Here is a 14,570-nt window from a genome sequence, read left to right on the forward strand (position 1 = left end):
AGTAGTCTCCAAAGCTGGCGGGGCTTCACGGCTAAAAGGAGAGTGAGAAGCCCAAGCAGCTTCCCACTCCGCGGAGCCGACAACTAGGAGTCGCCCACACCCAAGCGCGCCGCTTGGAATATTTTGAAGCCCGGAGGCGGGAACCAGATGGTTCTTGTGCCGGGAGCTGGGCCGGCCGCCCGCCGCCCACGCACCACGTGGCGCTCGCTGGACGGGCCGGCCTGCCAGCCCACGCGCGCGATGGGACGTTGCTGCAGGCTGGGGCCCACCACTACAGCGCCTCGGCCCACGCGCGGATCAGTTGCGGCCGAGGCGGGCGGTTGGCATTCTGGGACGGTTAATACACACCTTTACTGGCGCGATAAACGCGGGGTCGTTGGGGAGTGGGCGCAGTAAATTCCACGTCCCGCCCCCTCAGCTTCGCCACTCTGGGGCTATAAGTAGGGGAAGGAGGGGGAGCGGCAGATGCTCGCGCACCCTCCTCCTCCTTCGCCATTCATCTTCTTCTTCCTTCTTCCGCCACTGCTGCTGTTCGCCGCCGTGCCGTGCTTCCACTACAAGAAATATGTCAACTTGTGACCTTGACTATTGGTCACTGAATGGTCATTATTTTCATTTGTGACCTTTTTGTGATCAAAAATAGATGGTCAAAAGCTGGCAGTCGTAACCTGAAATTAACGACCTTCTCTGTGAGAAAGTCATAGACGTTTACGACCAAAATATGCCTACTGTTTTGTTTTGGTCACTAGCTGTCTGCCCAGGCCACGTCAGATCCGACGTGGCAAGCTGACGTGGCAAAATTACGACCAAACTAAAAGGTCATTGACAAGAATCAACCCGGTCCGGTTAGGTGTCTATATGGGCCAAGCCCATTAAATCAACCCATTTATTATATTTTTTCCTGCCAATTTTTGTTAGCTACCTGGGCCTGGACCAATAATTCGGCCTTTTATTTATTTCTGGGCCGTGGCCTTTTAACATTGTTTGGGCCATTATATTTTGAAGTTGGTCCCACCAATCAGATGGGTCCCACTTGTCATCATCACACACATTGGGCCCACTTGACAGAAATTTCAAAACTGCTCAGATTATTTTCATAAGTTGGTCCCACAAGTCAGGTTTCCATTCCACATGTTTTTAAATCACATACATAATCAATATTTCAGACCCAACAATACAAATGTAGTTCATCAAATAACACTAAATCTACTACAGTCTATACATAGTCTATTACAACCCCAATATGCCTGTTGTTACAATATTACAACTAGCGGAGCTACCCGTGCATTTGCGTGGCTAGACTATTTATTTATGATTATATTGGCTTGGAATTTTGACTTTATTTGTGCATTCGACATTACGATGTGATATTTTAGCATTCATTAAATATTTTAGCATGAAATTATTTTTTCTTTGTATGTGCTATTTTTTCCATTATATGAAAATTATATATGATAGATTTATTTTAAAATATTTTATTGTTTTTGTGAGTGTGTGTTAAAGGTATTAAGTATTGTGTTTTTTGTTGCGAACCAGCCTATGGTTATATAGTTAGGAGTGCAGTGGTATTCCCAGCTTATCGGCGTTCAAATCCTTGACTTGACACTATTGCTCGAATTTTCATTAATTTATTTTAGCCTATTTGGCAATGTGCGTTTAGTGGGGGGAGACGTCCGGTTGACTACGAATTTGTCTGTGTTGACTTTATGAATCTCAAGATGATGAGCTGACTTAGTCTCTTTAATCCACTCGTAGGGTGTGCTTGCCTGCCTTCATAGGAGTGAGTGTATGTGTGCATATATGAGTGTCTGCGTCTGTATTATGTTAATATATATATTTTTTATATAGAATTCAGAATCAAACCATTTAGCTAACATAAAAACTATCGAAAGGAAATGCCCTTTCTATTTATGTACTCATTTTGTTCATTTCATGAAAATTATGCATGATAGATTTAAACTTTTTTGTGACTGTGTTTTACTCCCTCCGTTTCTAAATATAAGTCTTTTTTAAGATGTTAATACGGACTACATACAAATGTATATAGACATATTTTAGAGTGTACGTTCACTTATTTTGCTCTGTATGTAGTCTATATTGGAATTTTTAAAAAGATTTATATTTAGGAACGGAGGGAATAGAAGCTTAGAATTGTTTTTTTATATGGAGCTGTACGGCTATGTGTGAAGTTGATTCCATGCGTACTCTATTCTTTTTTCTTTTGAGAAGATGCGTACTCTTTTCTTAGACTGGACCAAAATATCGTCAAGAAATCGTGCTCCTTTTGTTCATTTTTTTAGCACAACCTTAATTTTGTAAATGGTCGAACCAAGAAGTCCTCTAGCGCAGCTCTTCTCCCCTGCTTTTCAGTGGCAGCACCAGCGCATGCACTCGTCGCTGGCTCGGCTGCGTGCCGCCGCCAACCATAGCTTGAGCGGATGGAAGATGTATGCCGCAGGGTCACTCTCGATCTCTTTTTCCGAATGGATTTGAGGGAGCCTTCAGCCCTTCACAGGTAAATCCCTAATTTTCGTGCATCTCACATGAGGTAAATGTCATCCCAGATTAGAAATTGTTGGGTAAAATCTCCATGACACAACCACGCTCAAGATTTAGTAAAGAAGATATTTAAATCTCCTTGCTGCAGGAACTTTTTCTTGGATCTGATACAAAAGAGATTGAGAATTGGGGATTGTTCATTAGAGGGATTAGAGTTGATATCCATTGCCAAATGAAAAAGGTACGATCTGTATTTTTTGCTCTCAGAAATTACTTCTACGTTTATAGAAATGTTAATGTAGAAAGAACTTATGTGTACAAACATGATAGAGTTAATTCACGGATACAGAACTGATGAACATAAATTTATATATTTTGTCGAAATATTAAAGATCCATATGTACGCATACATTTATTCACTCGAGGAGGCTAATGCCTATGTTTTTAGAGAGACAAATTGAGGAGATTTGGGGAATCAGAAACTATTCGTGAGAGAGATGTGAGTGTTAGATTGTGAGAGATTAGTAATGGCTATTTAGGGGAATTAATCGGTGAACTTTCTATAGAACATTTCTAAAAGATTTGGATTTTGAGATTAACCGTGAATATATTTTAGTTGTGGATTGTGGCTATAATGTGGGAGATTACGAAAAGCTTATTGTAGGTGGAATCCATTGGTGATTTCATTGTTTCATCTGCTGCGATATTTTTTGTGTTAAAAATATTCAAGGATAAATAACTAATTTTAAATTTAATATTTTACAGAAAGATCAAACATATATATGTATGGATTAATAACTACTCCCTCCGTTCCAAAATAGATGACTCAACTTTGTACTAAAGTTAGTATAAAGTTGGGTCATCTATTTTGGAACGGAGGGAGTATTTAAAAATTTAACATGCCAACCAAGTAAATGTGTTGTTGAAAATTTATGGTAAGGTTGTCTGTGACTCTATGTAATTATACATGAATTGTCTAATGACTTGAGGAACTGCACTATCAATTAAAAAATCTCTTTGTAAACAATATTCTTTGCGACATCTTCGGTTGGACACTCTTCGTCATCGATCAACACCTTCAATCCTTCCTTGTTTGTCACTCTTGATAGTGCCACATATAGTTGTCCATGGCAGAATACTTGCTTAGGAAACTATATGCCTACCTTGTTTAAGGACTGACCTTGGCTCTTGTTTATTGTCATTGGAAAGCACACTGATAATGGATATTGCCTTCTTTTCAGCACGAATGGCCATTTTGAGTCACTTGGTGACATGATGATTCGAGGTATGTATACCTTATCGCCGACATGTGTTCCTGTGATTATTTGTGTCTCGATGTATTTGTTTCCAAGTTGTGTAATTGTCATTCTTGTACCGTTGCATAAACCCGCTGCTTGGTTGATGTTGCGTAGTAGCATGACCGGCAAACCCACCTTCAGTTTTAACTTATGGTCTGGTATTCCTGGGGACGTTAAGGTGTTGAGGAACTCAGTAGGCTGCATGTTCATCATGATGTTGGTATTTGTCGTTGCCTTGCACACTGTGTCCAGGCTTAGGTATGTCACCTCTTCACCTTGTATTTGGCTCATTATGTGGTCATTTATCTCCTTGACTGTATCATTTCTTGGACATAGTATTGCTCTTTCTTCTAGGTAATCCCGCTCACAGTAATTTTGCAACAAATTTGGGTATATGCTTTTGACGATTTGTTCTTTACGATTTTATCCTTTCTCTAGCAGTAGGTCTTTTGGTATTTTTATCCAATCCTCTCCTTCATCTGATGTTGTTTTCCCATCGCCAATCTGTAGTATCCACTCTGCCAATTCAGCAACCTTTTGCTTTTGTATTGGATCATCTGACAAACACTTCAGCCGCATGTTCTGTGTTAACTCAAATACTTCAAAGAGTTTCCACAGATATGACCTTTTGATTGAAGCATTTACTATCTGCTCTCTCCTTCCTTTGGTTATAACTGGCAGGATTTGTCTGAAGTCGCGTCCTAGTATAACTATCATTCCACCAAATGACTTTTCATCTCTGTTTTCATTAGTGAACCTTAGAATATCTCTAAGGCTTTTGTCTAGTGCCTCGAAGCAGTGTTTGTTTGCCATAGGAGCCTCGTCCCACAATATAAGTGAGGTCTTCTTTAGCAGTTCAGCCAAATGCGAGCCTTGTTTTATTTCACACGTTGATTCTTTAGTGATATTAAGTGGAATACGGAACCTTGAGTGTGCTGTTCTTCCACCTTGGAGAAGCAACTCTGCAATCCCACATGATGCTACTGCAAGTACTATCTTCCCCTCTGATCTTAGCTTTGTCGTTATTGCTTTCCATAGATAGGTTTTTCCTGTGCCACCGTAGCCTTCGACAAATATCTGCTTTCCTAGGCCTTTGTCGACTGACTCCATTATTGCATCATAGGCCTTTTTCTGGTCTTGGTTAAGATTGTTTAGTATGATTTTGTGCTCATCCTTGAGTTTGTCCATGTCGTAGTTGACCTCTTCGTTTATTAGTCTGTTCCCAAGTTCTTCTAGCTCTGCGGCATTTGGTAGTTCTATGTCTGGATAGTCCTTTAGTGACTTTCCTACTTGCCTCATCAGTTTTTCTATCTCAATCAGACCATACGCTTTCTTCTGTGTGTTTGTAAGCCGAAGTGTTGGAAAGTTTAGAATAGTCCTTCTTTTGTATTGCATATCTTCACACAACGCCTCCCATGTTGAATCCCACAATACCTTTGGGTTTGTGACTTCGCAATGGGACAATATGGTGGTGAATAACTGACGTAGTTGTGTTCTGGATGCCCAACTTGATGCTTCATTGATACAGTCAATCCACTCGGTGTCATCATCAAGAAATCCGAGGGCTTGGCATGCTGATTTGTATGTTGGGTGAATGACTCCATCAACGGTCCTAATGTCCTCAAATGATGTGCATCCTTTCTTGGTGTTTAGAAGCATCCTCATATGATATCTCTCGCCACTTGCGGGATGTGCATAGTAGATTCTTCCAATTGCATAGTCCCTTTTCACTTCTGCCAACATTTTGTTTTGCTTTTCCATACAAACTTTGTAGGGAATTTTGCGTAAGTCAATCCTTTTCCTAGCTCGTATATTTTATTTGCCTCCATCCACTGAGTGAACTTGGTGATTTTAGATCCGTCCCTTGTTACTATCTTTTCAAGATCAGTGGAGTCTGGAAAAACGACTTGTTGCTCATTTTCAAGATGGAAAGGTAGCCTCTCAACTGTTGGATCGCGATACTGAAGATCAAACTGAAATATCCTCCAGCATGCTTCTGATGTTGATATGTATCTCATCTCTAGGTATTTCTTGATCTCGTCAGTTTCGTTTGTCGTGCCCCTTTCCTTGAGCAAGGCTGTAACATGGTCGTCGTCTTTATGGATATACTTAAATAGGTACTTGATTGATCTGGACCTATTGCACCACTCGACATTTATGTGAGCTTGATACTTGACTAGAAGGTTCCGGTTGTATGGCACGACAAATCTGTTGTCGAGCATCACCCCTCCCTTTTTGATCTGCCTTCCGTCATCCCTCCTTTTATATACTGGAAATCCGTCCTCGTCAATGGTAGTGCTGACATTGTATCTTTTTGGGAAATGCTTGGTGCATCTATGGTCCACCATGCATGGTGAGTTTTTCTTAGCCTCACCGCACGGGCCATGCATCATGAAGTTCTCAACAGCTTCAAATGCTTCTGGATCCTCATCCTTGTTTGGGATCTCAGCGCTTATTATTTTGTCGATTTGCGATGGTTCCGGGTACTTGTCTTTGTCCTTCAAAAATATTAGTATGTGGGCATGCGGGAGTCCTCTCTTCTAGAATTCTATTGTGTAGATGACTGCAGTTGATTAATAGTTTGTCAGATTTAGCTAAAATTAGAATGCATGTTACTAAAGAGCTAGAATCTTACGGAGTATAAGATGATGCATGTTTCTAAAGAGCAGGAGTCTGACGGACTATAAGATGATGCAAGAAAGAGTAAAGATTGATAGTCAATGGGACTTACTTGCAACTGTTTCTCCAAAGTATTTCTTTTCTTTTATGTCTCTCATTAGCTCCTTTAGTTTGATCATAAATACTCTGTCCACAATATCTGGCCGATCGGCTGGCTTTTGGCCACCTCCCGCTTCATCTAGCATGTATTGGATCTCAGGCCACTTTGCATTGCATGTGAATGTTATAAATAGGTCTGGGTATCCAGCCCAACGACATATTGCAAAGGCATCTTGCAAATATTGTGCCTTGTTTCTTCTACCACCTGTAAACGATGAAGGCACAATTATCCTCTTTCCAACTTGCTCTGTTCTTGTGTCCCCTTGCTCAATTGCATCCTGCAATCCACTGTAAAGTTCAGTTCGTAGCTTTCCTTGATTGTGTCGGATCCAGTTTAGTCTATTTTGCTCGATACATGTGTATACATCCACCCAAAATTGCAGTGACAAATGCCCGAACTTGAGCAGTAACATTCCTTGATCAGGACGTTGCTGTAGGTAGAATGCATAGTAGTCCAACAACGTTACGTATTTCCTGCTGTTTGTACCTCCTTTTGTTTTCCTGTAGGGTATCTCAAGTTTAAAACCATCTTCTCCATATGGGAACAACAACGGATATTGCATGGACATGAATTTCGGGTGGATCTCTGATATCCTTTGCGGCTCCATATTTTTGTACTCAACAACAATGTCACGTCCTTCACTCTCTCCGGTTGGATCTCTTACTACCAATGCTGCAACTTCAGATGCGGATGGAAGGTTGTGTGCTCCGTTCCTTTTGCCTAGTATCCGAAGTGTGTAATCATGGTAGTCTCCTTCTTGGAATCTGTCTCTTGCCATTCTGAATGTTTTTGCGAGGATATTGTTGTCGTCGAGCATTCTTCAGTTCTTTGACGATGTTGGGGTTCACTGTTGATTTATTATCATTGCATCTTGACACACTTATCCTGTTTTCCACCTCATTTTCGGTATTATAGATGTATAGCTGTGCGAACCGAGGTTTGTCTGTACCTTGAGGCAAAAGAGTTCCGATATGGTGGTAGTTTTGTCCATGCAAACGAAAAACATAAGGTCCTTTGCGAGTGTTTATTTCCTTGTCCACAGCTCCTCCCATCGATGTGAATGAAAACATTGAGTTGTATGACCTTATATTTTCTTTGAAGTTTACCGTATCCTGCCCTTCACTTCTTAAGAGGTTTCTAAGGTATGGTGGAGGTTCTCTCAGTGGCGGCAGATCGATTTTCCCTTGTTTGCAGCATATTCCAAAAGAGGGTGTCGTAGTTCCTTTGTTTGAATTTAATCTTTCTTCACACCATAGCAATGCTTTGCAATATTGGCATTTGTATGTTGGCCTTCCGAAGTTCCATGGCTTGCTATTAGCACTTGTCGAGGTTCTGGTTCTGTTGTTATCTCCAACATTGACTCTAGTGTTGTTTTTGTTGGTTTCGCTTCTGGCGCGCTTCAATTCCCTATCTTCTTCAGCATTAGCCTTTCTCAATCATTTAGGAGCCTCTGTGTTCGCATTTCTTCTTCCCTCTGCAGTCCTTGTCCGCTTTCTACCCCTTGAGTTTAGAGGTTGTTCTTTCTTTCTTTTTGTCTGGTGAGCTGCTGGGTCTAACGTATGTTGGACTCTCATATCTGCAAATGTGATTTTGTCAGTGCGTATAGTTTTCTTAACATAGTATCATGTAATATGATTTATGTTGTACTCCCTCCATAAAGAAATATAATAGCGTTTAGATTACTAAAGTAGTGATCTAAACACTCTTATATTTCTCTACAGAGAGAGTACTTAATAGTGTTTTGCCTTTGCAGGCATGCAAGTGCATTTGGTGATATAAGAGACTACTAATGGACGTTGTCACATACAGTACATCTGGAGATCAATGTTGTTTATCTGGTAGGGAACTATAAATCAATAATTGTTCAACCGTGTTGCTCTTTTTGTAGCTTTGACATTATTATGATGGTAGTGTTAGGATGCATGAAGAAAAAGAATTTTATAGTTCAGTATGAGAAGAGTTTTGACGCAATGTTGAGCTGAGATCAAAATGCAGGCACACACATGAAGAATTGCATGGGGATATTACCTGAGGCTGATGGTGCTGATATTGTGTCTTCAGTTCGTCGGACGTTTCTTTGTGCCTTTGATCGTTTGGGTGTCGCCGGCGTATATTGGATGCAAGTTGCTGGAGTTGTTGCCATACCTTCAATTTGTTGGCCGTCTCTTGTGTTTGATCTTCCCGACATCATGAAAAAGTAGCTTTTGAGAAAGTGCATCATGGGTCATTTATGAATGTCTGACTTGTAAAATTATGGTTGAATGATGATTATGTGATATAGGCAGAGGGAAAAGTGTATGTGACCATACCTCTTGTTTGTTTTCTGAGACTATGATCTAGCAATTTGACTAATGTAGATCACCCGAGGACAAAGGTTTTATGAGAATATGTTGGCTGATAAGGAAGCTAAAATAATGCACAAATTAAAGAGAGGAAATATATAATACCCTGAAACCTTTGCTTGCTTAGTCGTTGAGTTGCTTCGAATTTGAGAAGACGGATCAGTCGGCGATGAGGCTTGTTGTGCTAGTAGGACGTGATATGATGCACTTTATATAATGATATGGCTAGATGTTTTCCTAGACGTGTAGGATTAGGAATCATGTAGTGAGTCAAAATCGGACAATACAATACGGATTGTCTTTAAAGGAAATTTAGCTTGAATAAATAGTAGCTTTTTTTGAGCAACGACTAATAGTTTGTCCTACACCAACAACTTCTGATTAGTGAGCTAATTTGGGCTTGTGCTTGGCTGTCAGAAAGCTGTCTAGCTCCCCTAAAAATGTACTATATTTTATTCGCACTTCAACTCTCCTGCTGCAGTGCTGTCCAAAAGAATTAAAAAAATCATTCCTGCCACGCCGCTTATTATCTTCTCACACTTCATATCAATGGACTATTCCTCTTCCACACAGTTCTTCTAGAAGGATATTCTTCGGATGAGCAAATCGCTTCCGATTAGCTTCCGGCGACCCGCTGGGCTAAGATTCTCACTGGATCCTCTCTTGCGCCAAGGAGGGCATGCGGTGGCGTGGACGGCGGCCGCACGGAGACGCCGACACAGGCAAGCTTTTGCGAGGTGAACCAATTAGCTATCGACCTGCGTGGAGCAGCGCGGCGTAGCAGGCACTAAGGAGAGCGGAACCTGGGTGCATCAGTGCCTCAAGTAGCAGCGCAGGTTTGGCCTTCAACTATCTTGCCTAGTCAGTACCTAGTTCAGCTAGGTATGCGTCTGGCCCAAATACATTTTGTCTGCAAAATAATTTTGGTCGGATTTTTTGAGGGTTAGTGAGAAAGAAATAAGCTTAAGTCTGTGAGTCCCCATCATATGATTGTTCGTGATGTAATAATATACGCCCCGGATAAAAGCTCAATCCATCTTTCCGTCGTTTTAAATTTCGTTGTGGCTTCATATGGAACAGTTCACAGTCGATGATTTTGATTAAAAAATTTCATAATATTCCAGATGAATTTCCAACTCAATCTTTTCAAATACCGTTGAGCATTTTTGTTCTCATATATTCTAGGCCATGCTTTAGCAAATGTTGCAGGCACATCAGAGCTTTGACCAACCACACAAATCCAATGCTAATAAATTGATTAAGATCAAATGAATGTACTGGTCATTCTATCTTCTGAATAGTATACAATACTTGAATTGTTTGAAAACAAAATGTCATATTGTTCATACATATTGATCATATATAAAAACACACTAAATATTCCAGTTCTCGGATACATTAAAATAATAAATATTGGATAAACTACTGTCCCAAAAAAATTCTGGAAAAGGTCCTTCCTCTCTTGGGTCTTGTTTGGCGTACTTGATCTTCGAGTTGACGATTACATCGTCTTGATGCTATTAGTCTTTTTGGTCAAACTTCGTGTCATCCTTGTGGAGCCTTCATGTTCAACTTTTGCCTTTTTGTTTTTTGCATGAACACTTCTGGTGCTTTTGGGCACTGCCTTTTCTAATTTTTCAGATATACTATTTTTCACTTCTTCTTCTTCCGAGTCTGATAATACAACAGATCTTCGCCTCCTTTTCCCACCATCGACACTCGTTGATGATTTTTGATGTTGATGCTCCTTCTGATGTACTGTACTCCCATTGCTTTTATCTTCTGGCTCCTCTTTCACAGGGACCAACTCACATATGTTTTTGCTAAGTTCACACTTGCTGATTTGTACCTGCAAAAATCACATAAATGGATGAATTAAGAGATGAATTTATGTAAAGAAAAGCTTGTACAGTGCAGTATTCAATCACCTTTTTAACTGGCTTATTCGGTTTCTTTGTTTCTTGTTTTAACATGTTGTCCACTTCATCATCCATCAAATCCTGTTGAGCACAATGGATCAAGAATTGTAAATACTTGCTTCAATAGTTCCATATAAAAGAGTATAATAATTGGTGTTTAAATAGATTTGATAGTTTAATAGACCATTACCTCTTCAGCTTTATCCTCTAAGTATCTCTTCTCAAGCTTCTCATCAGGCACAAATATTTTCTTTACTGCATAGTTCTGCATGCCTAGAGTGAGGTTCTTATTGTTGAGTTTGAGTCGAAAGATGAGTCTTTGTCTACATAATTCTTGTATAATCTTGGGGACTTCTTCTGATTTTCCATCTAATGAATCCAACAGGAATGAGACTGATGTATTGAGCATTCGTTCAGCCTCTTCATCAAATAAAGTGCAACTTGTAGTAGCACTGTGATCACTAATTTGAAGCCGAATACGATACCTAGAATCACATTGCGTTAGTGTAATGCAAATGTGACAGTACATAATGATGGTCAAATCAAGAGAATATGCTTACCTAGGTGTTAAACCTTCTGGATACGTATCACAATTCTTGCAATAATAATTATGTGATTCTTTTGTAGCAATTTTGTTGCAAACATCGCATGACATGTACCACCATTGAATATTTTCTTGTAACCGATCAATTGTAGCTATTGTGGTGAACACAAAGTCCTGAAAGTTGATGAAGAAAATATAGCTCTTTAAAGAATATGCAGTCACTCATACAAATATGTCAAATACATCTGTAGGTATTGGAGGCTTCTACAATATCATGTCTTAGAGGAGTTCTGATTCATTACCTCATCTGTTGGGTTGTCGTGCCTAATTCCAGTAAGTTCTTTTAAGGTTATCCTTCTGTAAAACATTTGATCTTCCAGCGTCCCTTGAGTACTTTTATCTATCTCCATCACTTTTGGTAAAGTTTCTTCGGTGGAGTGGCTATAAAAAAGTTAGTAAATGAAGATATATTATGAAATTCTATATGACCAGAACCTACAAATTGTGCTTAATACCTGGCACGAAGTTCCCAAGTCTCGGGTATATCTAGATTCGTATATGATCTTGTGGCGCTAGTTGACTTTAGGCACAAACCTATTTAATGAACAATAAATTGGTTAGATTTATTATTTTGGTATGAAAAAAAGACATGGAAACATATTCAACTTACCATTGAATTTTTGCACCATTGTTGAGGTAACAATAATAATTGTTTGATTGCCAATTACATCCTCACTTAAATGATGAGTTAATCTTCCCCATAATGATACTCTGATTCTATCACCCTTGAATAATTCATTCCAAAGTAATTAATGGTAATAATAATATAAGTGGAAGAAAATAGCCTTTACCCTTTAGTGAAAAGCTGATACATGGATATACACTTACTTTGGCATTAGAATTTCAATCTGACATACATCTGCATGTGTTTTCTTCTTTGTTATCCTTGATTCTATTGACTTAATCTTGGTAAGTAACCCAATGACATCTGCAAATTAGAAGATTAAAGACTTCAAACATTAGAAAGTTATTCATTTGAGTTTATTAATACAACTACCAAGAAATGACATCAAATTTAAATTGCCCACTTGGATGTAAGAATATGACTATCAACATACCTGAGCATTGTTGGTCTTTTTCTAGACGTTCTTGTAGGGTATCTTTGCTAGCAAACTCAAAGTAGTAATCTGGAAAATTATCCGATGAACCTTTCATCTCCTTTAATTTTGTGTTGAATAAAATAATAATTTTAATTTCATTGCTGACTGGTCGATATTTTGTCGAATCTACAACTTTAAAATTGCTAAAAGCATATATAGAACCCTCGTTGATCTTTGCTCTGTAAGTGTCTATTAGATTCTTCCAAATAGTAGCATGAACTATATGGCCCTTCAAAATTTAATGAAAGAAAAATCTTAGTAGTAATTTTAACAATAAAACAATCCCCACTGTTAATTATGTGAAGAAAATACCTGCTCATCCATCAAGATCATATCGATGCTTATAAGTTCATCAGTCGAAGGATTGATCGAGTCCCACATTCTCATTACTTTGGCTTTAATATTCCATGTCTGTCCTCTTGTGGTTAACTCACTCAACTTCGTGTAGGCCATAGAGACGTTGCCCTCAAAACAATTTTAGAAGGAGTGGTTCATATGATAATACAATAATGAAATTTGGTTAGAAATAAGTGCTCTAACTAATGGTTAATGAACAGGAAAACATGGTGTTCATAAGGAGGTTGCAAAGACATGCAGGGATGGAAAGATGTAAACAGACCTCAAGATTTAAGCTATATATATTACTCAAACTTGATGTTTTTGTCGTTTCTTCTTCCGTCCTTCGATGTGCTGGGCGTCCCGACGTATGTCGCCCCTTCGATTTGTGTGGATATGTTGTTGTGTTGATCTCCCTTCAATGGGTGTTCCGGCGTCTATTATTCCGTGGGCGTTCTGGGGTGTCTGCCCCAACCTTTATATTAGTCAAAGGTTGCTGAGTTTGAATTCTGTACGGATGACTATCCGCTGTAAATTATTCTGTTTGCAATAGTATACGTCCGTATCCTTGACTAATAGCAATCCGTTTCAGAGTCCTTCACGTGCAATAGTATATGTCCGTGTACACTTGCCTAATACTACGTGCAATAGTATACGTCCACTTCAGTTTTTCTTTCAGGTGCAAAAATATTCACGTGCAATAGTACACGTCCATGTGAACTTTCCTAATATCAACCCATTTTAGATCTTCACCGTTGATACATCTTAGTTTTAACAGTGCCAAATCATCACCGTTGGTTTTCTATCGTTTTAATTATATAATAGATATTACAGTCTATTACAGTCAAACATAAGAGACAACTCTTTGCTGAGTAAGGTTGTACTATATGGCTTCAAACTTCAAATTTCATAGACCTGGAGCTCCTGTAAAAGAGTGAACACATAGGCTACCGGCATTAGAGTCGCTATTATTCCTGGACAATCAAAAAATTATATACTGAAAGAGATCTCATAGAAATGTAGATTTATGGACCAAATATATGATAAAGCAACAGATTCAACCAACTTCAAAGACTTAGATGTTTGTGATGCATCTTCACATAACCACAAGAACACTAGATATAGTATAATATGATTCCAGGAGACCAAAAGAGCATCAATCAGGAGACCAAAAGAGCATCAATCAGTAGCAGGCATATAGCTAGCAAACTACTACTAGACATCATCGACACTTGAACCATAGCATGTCCAACAAGGAAACAAAAAATGAGACAAGTACTAATTCTGGATAACATGTCCAGGAAGGCCATCCAATGGTTTCAGCCACATCCTAATAAACCAGCGGCACTCTAATACTACTAATTCGTAGTAGCAAATCAAATAGCCAGATGGAGCACCAGCACTTGATCATCGACACAACAGTCGGCAAGGACTCGACCACGATGCTAAAAGCATCGAAATCCTAGCTGACCCATGAAACAGAGCATGGGTGTAGCATAGCAAAGGGAGGAGCTCACAGTGGTGGTTTGTGTAGCCAATGTCGAACAACCTTCGTTCGTCGCTTGCGAGCACCATGCACCTTGGTTGGCCATGAAGCTCTTGTCCTCTACTGCATGGATGAAACCCAAAGCATCGCTGTTGCACATGGATAGGAGGAGTCAGAAATTTTGAGGTCAAATCGGAAAGGGAATAG

The 14,570-nt window shown here is 39.4% G+C and overlaps 1 long non-coding RNA gene across 3 annotated transcripts; it reads left to right on the forward strand.

Moving 5' to 3' along the window:
* Positions 1–2,042: 2,042 nt before the first annotated feature.
* LOC123113300 (uncharacterized) lies at positions 2,043–9,004 on the forward strand. Of its 3 annotated transcripts, none has more exons than XR_006455982.1 (4): positions 2,043–2,515; positions 2,648–2,740; positions 3,741–8,414; positions 8,572–9,004. It is a non-coding gene; the product is annotated as an uncharacterized lncRNA (long non-coding RNA). The 3 variants fall into 3 exon arrangements; XR_006455983.1 differs by having other exon boundaries at positions 3,741–3,784; positions 3,912–9,004; XR_006455981.1 differs by having other exon boundaries at positions 3,741–9,004.
* The last annotated feature ends 5,566 nt before the right edge of the window (positions 9,005–14,570 follow it).

The sequence above is a fragment of the Triticum aestivum genome, chromosome 1B (assembly GCF_018294505.1).
Source record: "Triticum aestivum cultivar Chinese Spring chromosome 1B, IWGSC CS RefSeq v2.1, whole genome shotgun sequence".
Classification (NCBI taxonomy): Eukaryota; Viridiplantae; Streptophyta; class Magnoliopsida; order Poales; family Poaceae; genus Triticum; species Triticum aestivum.